Raw genomic sequence first — 18280 nt, forward strand, 5'->3', positions numbered from 1 at the left:
TTTTTTTTTTTTTTTACTGCAGCTACCCATTAATTGTTTATTCAGAAAATATTCTTTTGCTGCCTGAACTATTTTGATAGTTGCAAGAATTCTCACAAAGTGTCTGTAATTCTGTTGTTTTCACATGACTCATGGTGCATTGTCTAATATTAATGAAATATTAATGATGCATGAGGCTTGTAAATACCTGTGCTTGAAAGGGGAAGGATTCAATTCTGTCTAAGAAATTGAACATTTCGTTGCCATTAATCAACTAAGTCTATGCATTTCCCTTGAATACAAGCTTTCTTGTTCTTGAAACTTTTTCTTTTTAAATTATAATCAAAGATAACTTTTTTAAAAGCAGGATAACAGAAACATATTTAAGTCTTTATAGCTTATTACAAAAATTAGAGTGCTTACTGTATCCTAGTCATGTTTGAGGGGCTTCCCTGGTGGCTCAGGGGTAAAGAACCCACCAGCCAATGGAGACGATGTGGGTTCGATCCCCAAATTGGGAAGATCCCCTTGAGAAAGAAATGGCTACCTACTCCTGTATTCTTACCTGGGAAATCCCATGGACAGAGGACCCTGGTGAGATATGGTCCATGGGGTCCAAAGAAGTCAGACACAACTTCTCGACCAACAACACATATATATGTATTTATACATATTTTATATATATTTACACACACACAGGGGCTTCCCTGGCAGCTCAGCTGGTAAAGAATCCACATGCAAAGCAAGAGATCCCAGTTCAATTCCCGAATTGAGAAGATCCCCTGGAGCAGGGATAGGCTACCCATTCCAGTATTCTTGGGTTTCCCTGGTAGCTTAGATGGTAAAGAATCTGCCTGCAATGCGGGAGACCTGGGTTCAATCCTTGGATTTGGAAGGTCCCCTGGAAGAGGGCATGGCAACCCACTCCAGTATTCTTGCCTAGAGAACACCCATGGACAGAGGATCCTGGAAGGCTGCAGTCCAGGGGGTTGCAAAGAGCTGGACACAACTGAACAGCCAGGACAGCACAGCACATACACACACCCGCACTCACATACACGCTAACTAACGTCACACATAGAGCAACTGCAGAGCCTCTGCAGCTTTGGGATTGAGTTGCCCAGGAGTCTTCTCTGTCCCCCATGAGCAAAAAGAAGCTGCTCCTATCTGGAAATGGGCAGAGAATCAAAAACCAAAAACAAACAGAGACAATCACTGCTAGCTGATTCTCTTTCACTTTTCACCACAGCAAAAGCCGCAGGAACAAATATGCTTCTGTCTCAGTCTCCATCTCCTCCAGGGGCCCCTGACTTCCCCAGACCCTCACAGGCTGACTTGATAGTGAAGCTGCCTGCAGACTCAGTCCTTTCCTAGTTCACAGGCAGAGTCTTGCTCATTTATATTTAGATCAGGATTTTCAGTCCCCCCAGATTAACTGATATTATTGCCAACAGGCCCAGTATCCATTGTTCTAAGAATAAGCACTGAGGGCATCTGTGCTCTTTGGACTTTAATACTTCCTATTTCCCTCATTACAAGTTGGAATATTTTGGAGAAATTTAATGTCTGTCTTGGTTTCCTTCCTAGTATTCTTATTCCCTGCTTAGACTAGAGCTGTGCATAGAACTCTAAACCTTGCAACTACATTACTGGGGACCCGTTGTGAACAGACCTCTTATCTGGATTATAACAGTATGTGACAAAGGACTGTCTTTGAGTTTCTCTTGTATCTGCTTCTCTTCTGTCAGTCTGTCACTCCCACCTTACACTCCATAAACTTGCTTCATTAGAATTCACAATGACTTTCTGATATAGTTAATTGAACAAAACCAATAAAATGTCCTTCTGAAGTTAGATTATTTTCATGGCCACTTTTCTGCCCTACACATCTCTCAATCCTGTTGCTTATAATACAGTTTGCTTGAAGTATAACACAAAAATATAAAGAATACAAACAGGTACTGATGAAAATACATGCATTTTTGTAAGTCTACTATTTTGTGGGTGTTACATATACATTGTTTAATATAATAACAGCCATCCAACTCAGGTACCATTATTCTAATTTTACATGTTAGTAATCTGAGTTTGAGCTTCATAAGAAAATCAGTTGGCTAAGAGATCACAGTCAGTAAATGCAGGAGCTGACATTCAGATACAAGGCTAGATTGGGCTTCCTTCTTAAGCTCTTTCTGTTATGTCTAGAGACTCAGATGTTCATTGCTAAGAATTAGCAGTCTTGTCAGAAGGAAAATATCCAACCCCCAAAGTGGCAGATACAATAAAAAAGGCAAAGCACTAGGAACCAGAATACCTGGCAAATTAGTTGCATGACCTTGAAGAAATCATCCAGCTACTTGGAACAGCAATTTCCTCATCAATTGAATAGAGAATTAGGAAAGTTGGTGATCTTACAAATCCTTTATAAATTAAAAACTACATGGTCCTTTCTCAATGCTAATTGCAATCTAAGATATTTCTTGTAAATATGCATCTAAAAAGGAGGGCTTACTGCCATTTCCTCTGGCAACGCCCCATATCATTTAAGAAAATTTAGGAAACTTGAGAAAAGAACATCTTTCCATGTGACCTTAAAAAAAATATTTCAAAGTCCTCAAGCCTTTCTCCATTCATCCATGTAGTAGAGAGAAAAATAAAAATGTTATTCACCTCAAATTTGGTGTCAGAATGGCTATCTCTCTTTTTCTCTTTGAGTGCCTTGGCATGAATTTGAGAAGTAGCTTTTCTTGCTCTCCAGCCAAACTGCTGTACTGGAGGGAGAAAAAGCCATAAATCCCAATATTTAGCTCACAATTTACCTTCTACCTGCCCACCTAATAGTTTTCAAATTGAAAAACATTTTGTGTCCACATTCCCCTGGGCTATGAGAAGCCATTAAAAATGACAGGGATTGCTAGAAATGGAGGAAATATATAGGATCAGTGTAAGTCTGGCAGACAAAGCAAAACTACTTTCGCTTACATGTGTTAGAAAATCTGCTTGCAAAACTGATCTGCTGTGGAGAGCAGAAGGTGAAAGGAAGTCAGCCGATGCTGGTAGGCTACCATGCTCACTCAGATATGCTGATGATAGCCTCAGAACAATTCTGCTGTCCAACTCCAATCCAACTAACACTTACTGAATGCCAGGGAAGCACACAAGAATTCTGTAGATGCCAGTAGGACTTAACACAAATTTCATCTTTATTATGATACACTAGCATTGTTGTTCAGTCGCCCAATCATATCCAACTCTTTGCAACCCCGTGGACTGCAGCACAGCAGGCCTCCCTGTCCCTCACCACCTCTTGAAGTTTGCCCAAGTTTATGTCCATTGCATCAGTCCACTAGCATTACCCAAATAAACTTGCATAATTCTTTGCCTCCATTACAAAATCAAGAGAGACACATTCTTTAACTTTGCTAATCACTGACTTTATCTCTACCTATAAACTTAAATATTAAGTGGTTAATAATAATCCTACAACCTTCTACAAATTAGTCAAAAGCATCCTAAAGGAGAAAGAATTCTCTAAATATTACATGCAGTTTTTCTTCTATTTCAAATATATATGTATTTATGTAAGCAACAGAGAGAGACAGAATGTGAAATAAAGAGAACATATGTGTACAAGCCAATTAAAATATAAGTCTGCAGTAAAGTGGTTTGAATGTTGTGTGAAAATGTACTCTTACTCTGATTCAAAAGAGTTGGGACGGCAATCACAAACCTGAAATTCACTAGACAAACTTATTTGGTCTTTGGTAAGAAGTAGATAATTTTTAAGGAAAATATCTTTTCAATTGTAGGACTCAAGAGTGAGTCTTATTATCAACAGTCTTTCAATTATGACTTTTAGCTCAACTTCTACCAATCTAAAGCTTATTCTATTAACATAATCTTTAGAATGGCCTTAAACTCTAGGTTTATAATTTCAGTTGAATAACACGTGTTCTGTTCTGACACAGTTTTTACAAAAGATATGTTATAGCTGCAACTTAAAAAAAAAATGATTGCAACCCAATCAAGGCAAATAATATAATTAAAAAAAAAAACTATTCCAATCCTTAAGCTTAAATGTGCAGTCATATTAAAAAATCTATATTAAAAATTATATTCAATCATATAAAAAAGAGATGCCAAAACATTCTCAAAGAACTAATGCAATAGGAGTTTAAAATGATAATCTTTCTACCTTGCCTTTGGTGAAGGCCTCCAAGGCTGAGAACTATAGAATATATCCCAAGTACTCACATATCCTAGAGTGAGATGTAATTCACCAATGCCAGAACATGAGAAACATCTGAGGTTCTACAAGTTTAGCCACCTCACCTAATTTTTTTTTTTAATTTAAAGCTTAATCTTCACAGAGAGAATTGCCTTGGAAAGTCCATGCCAGTGAGCTAGTATTACCCCATGGCGATGGGGAGAGAAGGCTTCCTTCTACATTAAATCAAAGGAAGAGGCTTCTCAAGGACACTCTACATCTCTTCCATAATTCAGTTGATGCAGAAGACTGGTATATGAAGCACACCTCAGAAATTTAAAACTAAGAAGCTATGCCTATCTGGCTGAACAAGAGTTTGGGAAAGTCAAGGAAGATCATAGTTTGGTAGCAGAATTTCAAATATATTAGTAATTGCAGTAAATGTAGTCAGTATTCCAATAAAAACACAAAGATTTTCAAACTGTATAAAAATGCATTTGGTATATTAACAGCACAAAATCAGAGAAAAACTGAAACTGAAGAAATGAAATCAGGTATATCATGTAAATATTAATCAAAATTATTAATTTCAAACAAAGGGACTTTAAGAGGATAAAATGAAGTAAAAAGACTCAGCTCACATAGTGATACAATAATTTAAAAATCTTCCCACAAAATAACATGGTCTCAAAACATACAAAGAAAAATTGAAGAACAAAAAAAAGCTACAGAAAACAAATACAAAAACTGCAAAGAGAGATTGATCTATTTCATTCAATAATTGATAGAACAAGCTGATAAGATGGATTGTGAATTCCTGAGAACAAAGGCTGATGTTGGAACAGATTATCACTCTGAATGAGAATTTTTAAATGATTATATGATCCTAAAACATTAAACAGACACCAGGGGCAGGATCCATTTCTTCAACAACTTTCCAATGGCTCATATACACTGTTACACACCAAAATAAATCTAAGATTCTAAATCTGTTCAGTATTTTTTTAAAGGATATTCATCTAGGTAAAAGACATAAATTAAGGTAATCTTATTTTGCTAGCCAGAAAAATAATCTTTTTCCAGTATTCCTCCATTCATGACAGAAGTAGGAGTAGTCTTATAAGGAAAAAAGTTGCTTCCCTCTTTGTCTTTTTTATCAGAAACTCTCAAAGAAACAATAATATTTCTCCTTGGTCAGAAACATTTACAGAAGTTACACAGGGTGTGGAGAAAGAGATTCACTATTTGACCTAGTTTTATAGTTCCCTAGTATCAGAAGGCAGTGGCACCCCACTCCAGTAATCTTGCCTGGAAAATCCCATGGACGGAGGAGCCTGGTAGGTTGCAGTCCATGGGGTCGCTGCGAGTCAGACAGACTGAATGACTTCACTTTCACTTTCCCTTTCATGCATTGGAGAAGGAAATGGCAACCCACTCCAGTGTTCTTGCCTGGAGAATCCCAGGGACGCGGGAGCCTGGTGGGCTGCCGTCTATGGGGTCGCACAGAGTTGGACACGACTGAAGCGACTTAGCAGCAGCAGCAGCAGTATGTGAGTGTGTGGGGAAACAGGCACTCTCAAATGCTGTTAGGAATACAAGTGGCTTGGAAGTTGGAAGATACTTGACTATTTCAAACCCCTTTTAGTAGATGGATTGCCATTCACTAATATTGAGCTTTTCTTTCCTGTGGGAAAATTATCCTTCCCTACCCTCTGGAAGCCAGTAATAGTCATATGACTTACTATGGGCATGATATATGAACAGAAAGGATGTGGGTCACTTCTAGTCTTTAAGAACAAATGCAAGCTATAGTCAATAGTTTATAGTAGTTCTGTTCTATAAAATCTCTATGGGGAACATATGTACACCCATGGTTGATTCATGTCAGTGTATGGCAAAAACCACTACAATATTGTAAAGTAATTAGCCTCCAATTAAAATAAGTAAATAAAATTTTAAAAATCTCTATGAATAGTGAAGTAACAAATCCTACATCACAGGTCCTAGGAGAAATATATGGTTAGGTTCCTTTCTATCAACTGATCAATACAACTAATAATACATGTTTTATATATGTTTCTGCCTAAAGATATTATGGAATATATATTTCTTACAAAATTTAAATGCAATTTTTCTTTATAGTAAAATAGTAGTAGCTAAAATGAGTGTTTTCACTGCTGGATAACATGACTGTAAATTATCTTATTTTTCAGCCTTGCAACAATACTATCCACTATTCTTCTTTTTTTTTTTAATTGACTGTCTTCTCATGAGTCCACAAATTTAACTATTTTTCATCTTTCCTTTAGCTTCAGATGTTACTATATAGCCTGAATTTTAATACTGTAGGTGGTACTTTAGCCCTTTCTGGAGCAGGCTCACATACAGATATGTAAACATCTTCTTTCTTTTCCTGGATGTACTGTACTGTTGATTCAGTAACACTGCACTCACAGCCAACAGCACTATAACTCAGGCTTGAATAAAATTTATCAAACATTATTTTCTCGATAAAGCACATCACAGCCTTCTCATGCTTAAGAACATTAGACCGCACTTCAGCACTAGGCTTGTGGCCATCTTAAAAATCTAAATCACTAACAAGGCAAAAAACAAAAAATGGCACTAAATAGACATCATTAAAAGTCAGTTGTTTACAGTATAAGACTTGAACAAGAGGGCACTGCATCACCTTGTTTGATCTCAGCTGGAAAACATGTATGTTGGGCAACTTGATTTTTTCACCATTCTGTGCATGTCTGAATGGCCACAACAGTCCCATGGGTATTGTCTTGGTGGTTGGTTACAGATAAATCTGAGCAAGTAGGGAAATTTGCAAGAGAGTTCCAGAAAAACATCTACTTCTGCTTTATTGACTATGCCAAAGCCTTTGAATATGTGGGTCACAACAAATTGGAAAGTTTTTAAAGAGATGGGAATACCAGACCACCTTACATGCCTCCTGAGAAATCTGTCAAGGTTAAGAAGCAACAGTTAGAACTGGACATGGAGCAATGGACTGGTTCCAAATTGGGAAAGGAGTACATCAAGGCTATGTATTGTTACCTGTGTGTTTAACTTATATTCAGAGTACATCATGCGAAATGACAGGCTGGATGAAGCACAAGCTGGAATCAAGACTGCCAGGAGAAATATCAGTGAAAAGCTGACTTAAAACTCAATATTCAAAAATCGAACATCATGGCATCTTGTCCCATCACTTCATGGCAAATAAATCGGGAAACAATGGAAACAGTGACAGACTTTATTTTCTTGGGCTCCAAAAGCACTGCAGATGGTGATTACAGCCATGAAATTAAAAGACACTTGCTCCTTCGAAGAGAAGCTACAGCCAGCCTAGACCGCATATTAAAAAACAGAGACATTATCTTGCTGACAAAGTTCCGTCTAGTCAAAGCTATGGTTTCTCCAGTAGTCATGTATGGATGTGAGAGGTGGACCATAAAGAAGGCTGAGTGCCAAAGAATTGATGCTTTTGAACTGTGGTGCTGGAAAAGACTCTTAAGAGTCCCTTGGGCTGCAAGGAGATCAAACCAGTCAATCCTAAAGGAAATCAGTCCTGAATATTCATTGGAAGGACTGATGCTGAAGCTGAAGCTCCAATACTTTGGCCACCTGATGCAAAGAACTGACTCATTGGAAAAGACCCTGATGCTGGGAAAGCACAGAATGAGATGGTTGGATGGCATCACTGACTCGATGGACATGAGTTTGAACAAGCTCCAGGAGTTGGTGATGGACAGGGAAGCCTGGCATGCTGCAGTCCATGGGTTCGCAAAGAGTCAGACATGACTGAGCAACTGAAGTAAACTGACTGAGGCAAATTTGCAGACCACAGACTAGAAACAGAAACCAACTCCACAGCTGAATGTTCCCGACACTGGCTGCTTCATCACTCCAGGCTGCACAGAGACCTCAACTGACTGTAAATGAACATGTAACACAAATCAAAATTAAACTTTGGTGTTTTATGTCTCTTACACTTTGAGATTACTGGTTACTGTATTGTAACTTAGCCTACCCTGACTTAAACACCCTTGACCTAGAAATCCACTGCAAAATCATGTAACAAATATATTCACATATCTGAACTAAGATGCGTGAAGAAGGATGTAGAATATTTATAGAAGGACACACAAGAAGCCAATAACTCTGATCATTGCTGATAATCAAGATTAAAAAATTGAAGTGACACTGTTTTCACTGGGTATCTTCAATTGTTTTAAATTGCATATATTTTTAATAAAAAGAAAAAATAAATAATAATTAAAATAATAAAATTGAAATAATGTATGCATTTTTTTCCCTAGAGAAGGAAGTCCATGGGGTCATAAAGAATTGGACACGATTGAGCAACTAACACACATACATTCATTTTTTTTTTTAATTAGCCTTCAAATTTTCTCTTAAAAATAGGGAGAAATTGTTAGTCACTCAGTCATGTCTGACTCTTTGCAATCCCATGGACTTCAGCCTGCCGGGTTCCTCTTTCCATGGAACTCTCCAGGCATTAATACTAGAGTGGATAGCCTTGCCCTTCTTCAGGGGATCTTCCCAACCCAGGGATTGAACCTCGGTCTCCTTCATTCTAGGTAGATTCTTTACCATCTGAACCATAAGGGAAGCCCTCAAAATGGGGAAACACATTATATTAGACTGGAAATTTCTAGGAGGCTTAGAAATTATCTTTGTCAATGGATTCTTTTATTGTTGGAACCAATTATTTCATTACTTACGGGAAAGGTGGAGTTGAGCTATTTTCATTCATTTTTCATCACCCAAATTGTTATTTATACCTGGGGACAAGCAGTTTTATTCTCTTTTTTTGGACCCGAAGTGTCATTGTGGAATATGGCAGCAGAATAGTCAAGCACCCACCACAGCCCTGCTTCCTGGAGGAGTCAGTACCTTCATCGTGAACCTAGTTTGCTCTCAGGGGACACCTCCTCTAGAGGATCACTGGGACATGACTAAAAAGTATGAGGGGAGGAAATGATTTTCTTCTAAAAACAATGACCCATAATCTTTTGATAAACATGAGAATGCTATCTCTTTGTAAAAATATTCTTCAGAATAAAAATGTATCTCATTTGCAAATTTTTCCTCACAAGTTTTACAGTAGCTATTCATTAAACTGATTAAAAATTTAAGGTGACAACAGTATTCTAGAAATCATTTTGAAAATAAAAACTCCCATGACTTCTCTAACCTCATACCCATTTGAAGTTTTCTATTAAAAAAACATTATTATTATAATCTTTCTGTCGTATCTACAAGTATGCATAGAATTACTGAGTACATCTTGAGGTCACATATCTTTTTTTCTACATTATACTTTAGTCTAACTTGATTCTAAAAGAAAAAATTGTCAAAAAGTTTATTGCACAATTTTCCTCACAGTTTACTTTGATAATATTCCTGTATTAGTGAGTCAGTGCCACACTGTTCAAATGCGTTCTCTCAAAATCAAATTTATATATATTTATAAAAGAAGAATCGGAGAAGGCAATGACACCCCACTCCAGTACTCTTGCCTGGAAAATCCCATGGACAGAGGAGCCTGGTGGGCTGCAGTTCATGGGGTCTCGAAGAGTCGGACATGGCTGAGCGACTTCACTTTCACTTTTCACTTTTATGCATTGGAGAAGGAAGTGGCAACCCAGTCCAGTGTTCTTGCCTGGAGAATCCCAGGGATGGGGTCGCACAGAGTCAGATACGACTGAAGTGACTTAGCAGTAGCATAAAAGAAGAATAGTTGTATGAAAATAATTTATTTAGACTTGTATAAGGAGACTAGAAAATAGCATACTTTCAGGTAAATATATTTTATAGAGAAATATTATATACCATGTATATATTTTATATGTGTAAAGAGATTATATAATTAGACATGTATAGGTTCATGTGTGTATATACATACACATATATACATACACATATAGTTAACATATATGGTGACAATAGTCAATGAATATATACAAAATTATTTCTTTTTACATGTTGAAGAAAACAATCTACTCAGCACCAGCTTATAAAGTCTGAAGAAATAACTTCTATGTTTACAGATATAAATTGAGTTGAAATCTCAAGTTGAATTTGGTTGTTTGGCACATTGTAAAATCACTTTTGAACTGCTATCAACAATTATGCCCTCCAACCTGGGCTATTTTGGCACACAAACTGAATTTGATGACATTGTTATAACTTAGTCAACAAATAAAACTGTCCTTATACTTTTGCTATGCATAAAATCATCATTATTTAAATCATCACTATGCACATAGAAAATGCTACCTGATACCTTATTCTAACCATAAAATTATCTATTATTTTCTGTTTCCCATATATCCTGTTCAATTATGAAGGTTCATTTCTATACAAGAGGAAGAGGGAAAAGACTAATAAATATGAGATCTTGTTTCAATCTGTTTAAATATACACAGTGTTCAAAAACCATTCTCATAAGACATTAGAGGAAGCAGGAAATTTAATCCCTATTTGACTTTGTATTAGGTAAACTCCCTTCAGTTGAAAGTTATTAGGAAAAAAAGTATTTAGTGCTTCAGGTAACTGAAAAATTAAAGATGTAATGACCCAATAATACTAATAAGCTCTTGATTTCATTCTGAACCTCCATTCTTGTCCACAATATAAATTTTATCTAAACATGAACATCATTGTACTTTTAGGTTAGATAGCAGCTTTGACAAGAGTTACATGTCTCTTATAGGAAGGCAGAAATATGTTCTCTTCCTGCAAACACCACACAAAATTTTGAACTTCCTTGAGCCAATCACTTCCCTTGTCAATCTCTGATTATGAGGATCAGAGGAAAGTGATCCTCTGTTTGGTAAGGTGAGAGTGTGGATTAAATCCCACCCATATCACATGACTGGAAAATTTATGGATTTTCTAGAAAAAGAGAAGAGGGAGAAGGAGGAGACAAGATCATGGGGCAGAAGGACCTAAGCTCATCTCTTCTCATAAAAACACCAAAATCACAACTAACTGCTGAAAAACCAGTCAAAAAAGGACAGGAACCTACTGCAAAAGGTAGTTAACTTCCAAAGACGCTGTAGTGGATCCCGTAGAGAAAACAATGGAACTTAAATCTATAAATACTTCATTTATAAATATGGTTTCAGTAGATGAGAGACATATATAAACCACATCCTCAAGACCCAGAAAAAACTATTTGACTCAAGAAGCCATAATTACTGTGAAAGAAGTCAGTCTTGGCAGTTACTTCAAGGTAACCCTCAAGGGCTGATAGCAAGTACGCTATCATCAAATGCTAACAAAGAAACAGAAGGTATTAAGATGAGGTGGCAAGAATACACAGAAGATCTATACAAAAAAGATCTTCATGACCCAGATAGTCAAGACGGTGTGATCACTCACTGAGAGCCAGACATCCTGGAATGAGAAGTCAAGTGGGAAGCATCACTATGAACAAAGTGAATGGAAGTGATGGAATTCCAGTTGAGTCATTTCAAATCCTAAAAGATGATGGTGTGAAAGTGCTGCACTCAACATGCCAGCAAATTTGGAAGACTCAGCAGTGGCCACAGGACTGGAAAAGGTCAGTTTTCATTCCAATCCCAAAGAAAGGCAATGTCAAAGAATGTTCAAACTATCACACAATTACACTCATTTCACACACTAGTAAAGTAATGCTCAAAATTCTCCAAGCCAGGCTTCAATTGTCCATGAACCATGAACTTCGAGATGTTCAAGTTGGTTTCAAAAAAGGCAGAGGAACCAGAGATCAAATTGCCAAAACCTGTTGGATCATCAAAAAAGCAAGAGAGTTCCAGAAAAATATCTACTTCTGCTTTATTGACTATGCCAAAGCCTTTGTCCATGTGGATCACAACAAACTCTGGAAAATTCTGAAAGAGATGGGAATACCAGACCACCTGACCTGCCTCTTGAGAAACCTGTATGCAGGTCAGGAAGCAATTGTCAGAACTGGACATGGAACAGACTGGTTCCAAATAGGAAAAGGAGTACATCAAGGCTGCATATTGTCACCCTGCTTATTTAACTTATATACAGAGTACATATGCCCAGTACTTATATGCCCAGTACATAACGCTGGGCTGGAAGAAGCACAAGTTGGAATCAAGATTGCCAGGAGATATATCAATAACCTCAGATATGCAGATGACACCACCCTTATAGCAGAAAGTGAAGAGGAACTACAAAGCCTCTTGATGAAAGTGAAGGAGGAGAGTGAAAAAGTTGGCTTACAACTCAACGTTCAGAAAACTAAGATCATGGCATTTGGTTCCATCACTTCATGGCCAATATATGGGGAAACAATGGATACAGTAAGAGACTTTATTTTTTGGGGCTCCAAAATCACTGCAGATGGTGACTGCAGCCATGAAATTAAAAGACACTTGCTCCTTGGAATAAAAGCTATGACCAACCTAGACAGCATATTAAAAAGCAGAGACATTACTTTGCCAACAAAGGTCCATCTAGTCAAAGCTATGGTTTTTCCAGTAGTCATGTATAGATGTGAGAGTTGGGCTATAAAGAAAGCTGAGCAGCAAAGAATTGATGCTTTTGAACTATGGTGTTGGCGAAGACTCTTGAGAGTCCCTTGGACTGCAAGGAGATTCAACCAGTCCATCCTAAAGGAAATCAGTCCTGAATTTTCATTGGAAGGACTGATGCTGAAGCTGAAACTCCAATACTTTGGCTACCTGATTCAAAGAACTGACTCATTTGAAAGACCCCGATGCTGGGAAAGATTGAAGGCAGGAGAAGGGGATGACAGAGGATGAGATGGTTGGATGGCATCACCGATTCAATGAACATGAGTTTGAGTAAACTCTGGGAGTTGGTGATAAACTGAGAGGCCTGGCGTGCTTCAGTCCATGGGGTCGCAAAGAGCCGGACATGACTGAGCAACTGAACTGAACTGAATAAAGGCCGAGAATCAATGGAGTGTGTAATACATAAATTAAATGCTGAAATTGAGGAACTGACAGCTTTGGCAAGAGGAAACATACAGACACCAATGGCAGCAGAAGCATTTGTGAAGAAATGATAATGGAATTTGATACAGGGCACCCAGTTCCCCAAGTCTCTACAAGCTGGCAGCATATTTATTTGTTATTTAATAAATACAACTCTATTTTAGGTAGCATTCATTTTAATAAACTAAAGAAAAGTTATGTGACTTGATCAAGCCAAAGAGATGCAGGGTTTCTAAATAAAAGGGGTCAGCTGAAATTCGTATTGTCAGAAATGACTGATTTTGAGTATTCCAGTATATATGCAAAATTTTAACAGTTTTTGAAAAGTATGCTTAGAACTTGGTATTGGCTGATGAAACCTCCTCAAGGTAAGAATTTTAAAGCTTTTCATTCACTGGAATTCTATCTGGCTTTGGACCAACCCCAGAACCAAACAGAGCCCCCTCGGTATATGCACAACTGCCCTGCTGCAGTAATCTTGGAGAGCTTACATGAGGGAACTCACTTTTAAAGGAGAAACTGTATCATTTTTAAAAGACATTAACTGCATAAAATAATTTGCTCTGCTATAAGTTCAGTTCAGTTCAGTTCAGTCGCTCAGTCGTGTCCGACTCTTTGCACTGCTATAAACCACCATTAAAAATCACAGTGTTTTCATTTCATACTCAGATAACATTATTTTTGAGTAAAAATTATCACAAAAGTAGCAAATGACTCCAACAAATGTACATTATATTGTGTTCAAGAGTACTGTACTGATTTGCTAAAGTTTTGTAACTTAGTAAAGGTATTACCTTACTTGGATTTGTACTTTATGATTTAGTATGCTGTATCGTGGGTTGGTTATGTTAACTGAAAAAAATAAAGGAAAAAAAAAAAAAAAGGACATATAGATGGCCAAAAAGCACAAGGTGTTCAACACTACCAACAGTGCTAATTATCACAGAAATGCAAATTAAAACTTCAATGAGGTATTTCCTCACACTAGTCAAAATGACCAGCATGAAAAAGTCTACAAACGATAAATGCTGGAGAGGGTGTGGAACAAAGGGAACCCTTCTACACTGTTGGTGGGAATGTAAATTGGTACAACCACTATGGAAAATATACATATGGAGAAATAACAACAGAACTACCATGTAATCCATCAATCCCACTCCTGGGTATATACCTGGAGAAAATTATACTTTGCAAAGACACATGCACCCAATATTCATTGCTGTACTATTTGAAATAGCTGACATGGAAGCAACCTAAATGTCATTCAACAAAGGAATGAATAAAGATGTGATACCCGTATACAATGGAATATTACTCAGCCACAAAAAATAATAAAATAATGCCATTTCCATCAATACAGGCGGATCTAGAGATTATCATACTAAAGGAAGTCAGAGAAAAACAAATATCATATAATATCACTTATATGTAGAATCTTAAAAAATGAAACAAATGAATTTATTTAGAAAACAGAAACAGACTCACAGACCTATAAAATAAACTTATAGTTACCAAACAGAAAATGTAGGGGTGGGGGAAATATTAGGAGCTTGAGATTAATATTAATGCACAAAAAATACATATAAAATAGATAATTAACAATACCCTACTGTATAGCACAGGAACCTCTACTCAATACTCTGTAATAACCTACATGAAAAAGGAATCTGAAGAATAAAATATATATATATATGTGTCTGTGTATATATATATATATGTGTGTGTGTGTGTATATATATATATATATAATATATATGTAAAATATATTATATATATAATATATATGTAAAATATATGTGTGTGGCACGCGCGCACACACACACACACACACACACACACACACACACACACACACACGTATAACCTGGTAGCTCAGACAGTAAAGACCCAGGTTTGATCCCTGGGTCTGGAAGCTTCCATGGAGAAGGGAATAGCTACCTACTCCAGTCTTGCCTGGAGAATTCCACGGACAGAGGAGCCTGGTGGGCTACAGTCCATGCGTTCGCAAACAGTTGGGACACAAATAAGTTCTTTGTATGCAGATAACTGTATCACTTTGCTGTATATCTGAAACCAATACAACACTGTAAATCAGCCATATTCTAATATAAAATAATTTTTTTAAAAAAGAAGGTATTTGAGGCAGAAAGTTAGTTATGCAGGAAGTGGGATATGAAGGGGAATGTCAAGGTAGCCCAGATCAATAACTACAGGAAGCCACTCCCACCCCAGGGCTGAGACACAAAATAAGAGGGGAGGTGGATCCTCATCAACATTGGGGCTTAGGATGGGCTCCCCCCAAAAATGCCAAAGCGGCATATTATGTCAAGTTAAAGCTACATAATAATGGCCTATGAGAGAATGACACCCTGACTCTCCTCTCTGTCTCTGTAAAAGCTAGAAATGAATTCCCCATGTGAAAGGTGCCCTCCCTGCATCTGGGGTAGAAGGACACCCTTACTGCCAGAGCTGGGAATTCAGTCAAAGAGGTCTATATAAACAAACCATGTTACTTCTTTATTTACTGCCTCAAGCCCAAACTGTTCAGATTCTTCACTAAATATGCACCAAAAGCCCAAGTCTCTTGATCCTGCCAATTCCTCAGAAAGTTGTGGTTTCTTTGTCTAAAAAGTATAAAAGTGCTTTTTGCCACTTCTTAGGTCCCATTTTTATAAGAATTCATGTGTAAATTAAAACATTTTTTTCTGCTTAAAATAAAATTTTCCAATACCTATTTAATAGACAAATTTTTGTGCTTAAATGAAGCATCTGTTATACTGTGTGCTTAAGATGCAATGATGAATAAGATTATATTCATACTGCAGGACTCACATTACTTGCATTTATTCCTCCTTCTACATTTCTATTGCTGCTAAACCAGTCTTAACTAGCTCATTGACTCTATTCTCTTTCATATCCAACTTACCTTCACAGTGCTGCCAGATTAATTTCACTAAGAAAAAAAAACACTGCATATATTACAATCTTTTTAAAAACTTGTGATCATTCTACAGTTTCTAGAGAACTATATTATATGTCTTTAACAGGTATTCAAGGCAGTCAGCAATATGTTCTCCATCCTAGTTTGAAGCTCTCTGTCCACTCCCCCAAACCCTCTGTTCCTTCCAAACTAGTCTACACACTACTCCTACACAAGCCATATATATCCCTACTATCAAGCTTTAGTTCACACCATTTTCCTTGCCTGGGATGTATACTTCCTGCACTAACAGTATCTAAGCAGAAAAATACAATTTCAAGTACACAAAATATTTTCACAACTTTAGAGATACCTTTTAAAAAGAACATCAGTTACTTATTGAGAAAAACTATGAATATGTAATTTTTAAGAATATATTCTATTTTGCCTTATAGGTGGTACTTACCGGAGCTTCCTTTTTTGAGGGATGTACAACCTAACTGGAGAAATAGAATATATTTACTTAAAAATTAAGTACATATATATATATATATACAACTCTCTGCCTCTGTACACAACATCCGGTGGTAGAACTTAAAACACTTACAACAGAACTTTAAAATTCACACAATACATTATTTTATCATAAACAAGTTTTCCTATATTTTAAACCTTATTTTTCTTTGTATAATTGAAGGTTTTTTGAACTTGGCTTAGAGTTTTAATTATGTAACATTAACTTATTATTCTGAATTAGTATCCTTACCATAGTTCCATCATTACTCTCAGACTTGTAGAATTTTGAACTGTAAGAGGCTTGATAAATACTCAAGATTGTTTCTGAAGGCATGTAGTTATGAAATGAAAGTATCTCATCTGGATCTCATTTCTTAGCTGTCCAGGGTTTTTGCTAGAATCTAAGTTGCCAACTACTCCAACATATATACATTGTAGGAAATGAAATTAAGAAATATTAATCACTAACTTTCTTCATAACTAGGCCAAGATATATGTAACAACATGCCACCAATTTAAATGATAATGCATATTTTTCTAAAATTATGAATAATGATGAGAATTTTAGTGGTGATTTGTTTGGACAGTGAGAAGCCTCTGCTCTATTACAACCTCACCTCTTTTTTTCTTTTAACCTTGATATGTTAGAACAGTTTATAAGTTAACCCTAAAGTAAGTTTTTTTTTTCAAGCAAGTTTTGAATTGCCAAGAATGAGTTCCTAAATTTGGTCAACCAATAGCTTTACATATAGCAAATTTTTCTAAAAACTTCAAATGAATTGATTTATTAAAAATCATATAGAATCCACCTATAAGGTGGATTCTGTTATTAAATCCATTTTACAGATGAGAAATATGAAGCTTCAAGGTTACTAAACTTGTTCAAGGGAACAAAATATCTTCTAACTCAAACTGCTGCCTCAAAGGACTGTTTTTATTCACTATACCATCTCTCAGAACTGCAGTCTTACTTCTGTGGGAGCATCTGGTTTGTATTTCTAAAAATGGAGAACAGAGTAGACAGTTTATCATTCTTTAGTCCTCAAATATTCTATAAAAAAGTTGCAAATCTCTGGAACTAATTGTCTTTAAAAATATTTTATAATAAAGAGATAATAGCAGATTTGTAAAATCCATCAGTTCCCTTTTTGAACTAGTTCAGATTTAGTAACATAAAATATGCTAGTAATTTTTCCTGAATATTTATTTAAATAATGTCATCTTTTCATTTGTCTTTTTTGTTAGCTGTTCATTTATCATGAGACAAATTGTAATTTCTCAGGTTTCACTTCTCTGCTATGCCATGATTTATCATGTTTTTTCCTAAAGATAGACATTCAATCCACCAAACATTATTTTCTTTGCAGTACTTCATCTGATAAATGGAAATGATGCCAACACAATGGAAAAATACCCCCAACACTGAAAATGTTTATGTCTCATATCAAAGGTTTTGATAGAAGTGATACAGTGTACAATTAATTGTATGATTGACTAACCAACAGCTTTTTATTAAAAGAGAAAAGATGTAATAAATAGAACTGATAAATGTAAGTCAGTGTAGAGTCACATTTTGACAGTCTCCAAGGCAGCCTTCATTTTTTAAAACTTCTTCATGATTTATGTTTTGAAAATGTGGGAATTTCA

The 18280-nt window shown here is 36.4% G+C and overlaps 1 long non-coding RNA gene across 1 annotated transcript in view; it reads right to left on the reverse strand.

Annotated features, from left to right (window-relative positions):
- LOC122439274 overlaps nt 1–16900 on the reverse strand; it is a 105157-nt gene extending 88257 nt beyond the window's left edge. The window contains exons 1-2 of the long non-coding RNA XR_006268834.1: nt 16884–16900; nt 16584–16617 (exon numbers count right to left, since the gene is read on the reverse strand). This is a non-coding gene — a long non-coding RNA (uncharacterized LOC122439274). The remainder of the gene's footprint in view (nt 1–16583; nt 16618–16883) is intronic.
- Between the last annotated feature and the right edge of the window lie 1380 nt (nt 16901–18280).

The sequence above is a fragment of the Cervus canadensis genome, chromosome 4 (genome assembly GCF_019320065.1).
Source record: "Cervus canadensis isolate Bull #8, Minnesota chromosome 4, ASM1932006v1, whole genome shotgun sequence".
In the NCBI taxonomy this organism is placed as follows: Eukaryota; Metazoa; Chordata; class Mammalia; order Artiodactyla; family Cervidae; genus Cervus; species Cervus canadensis.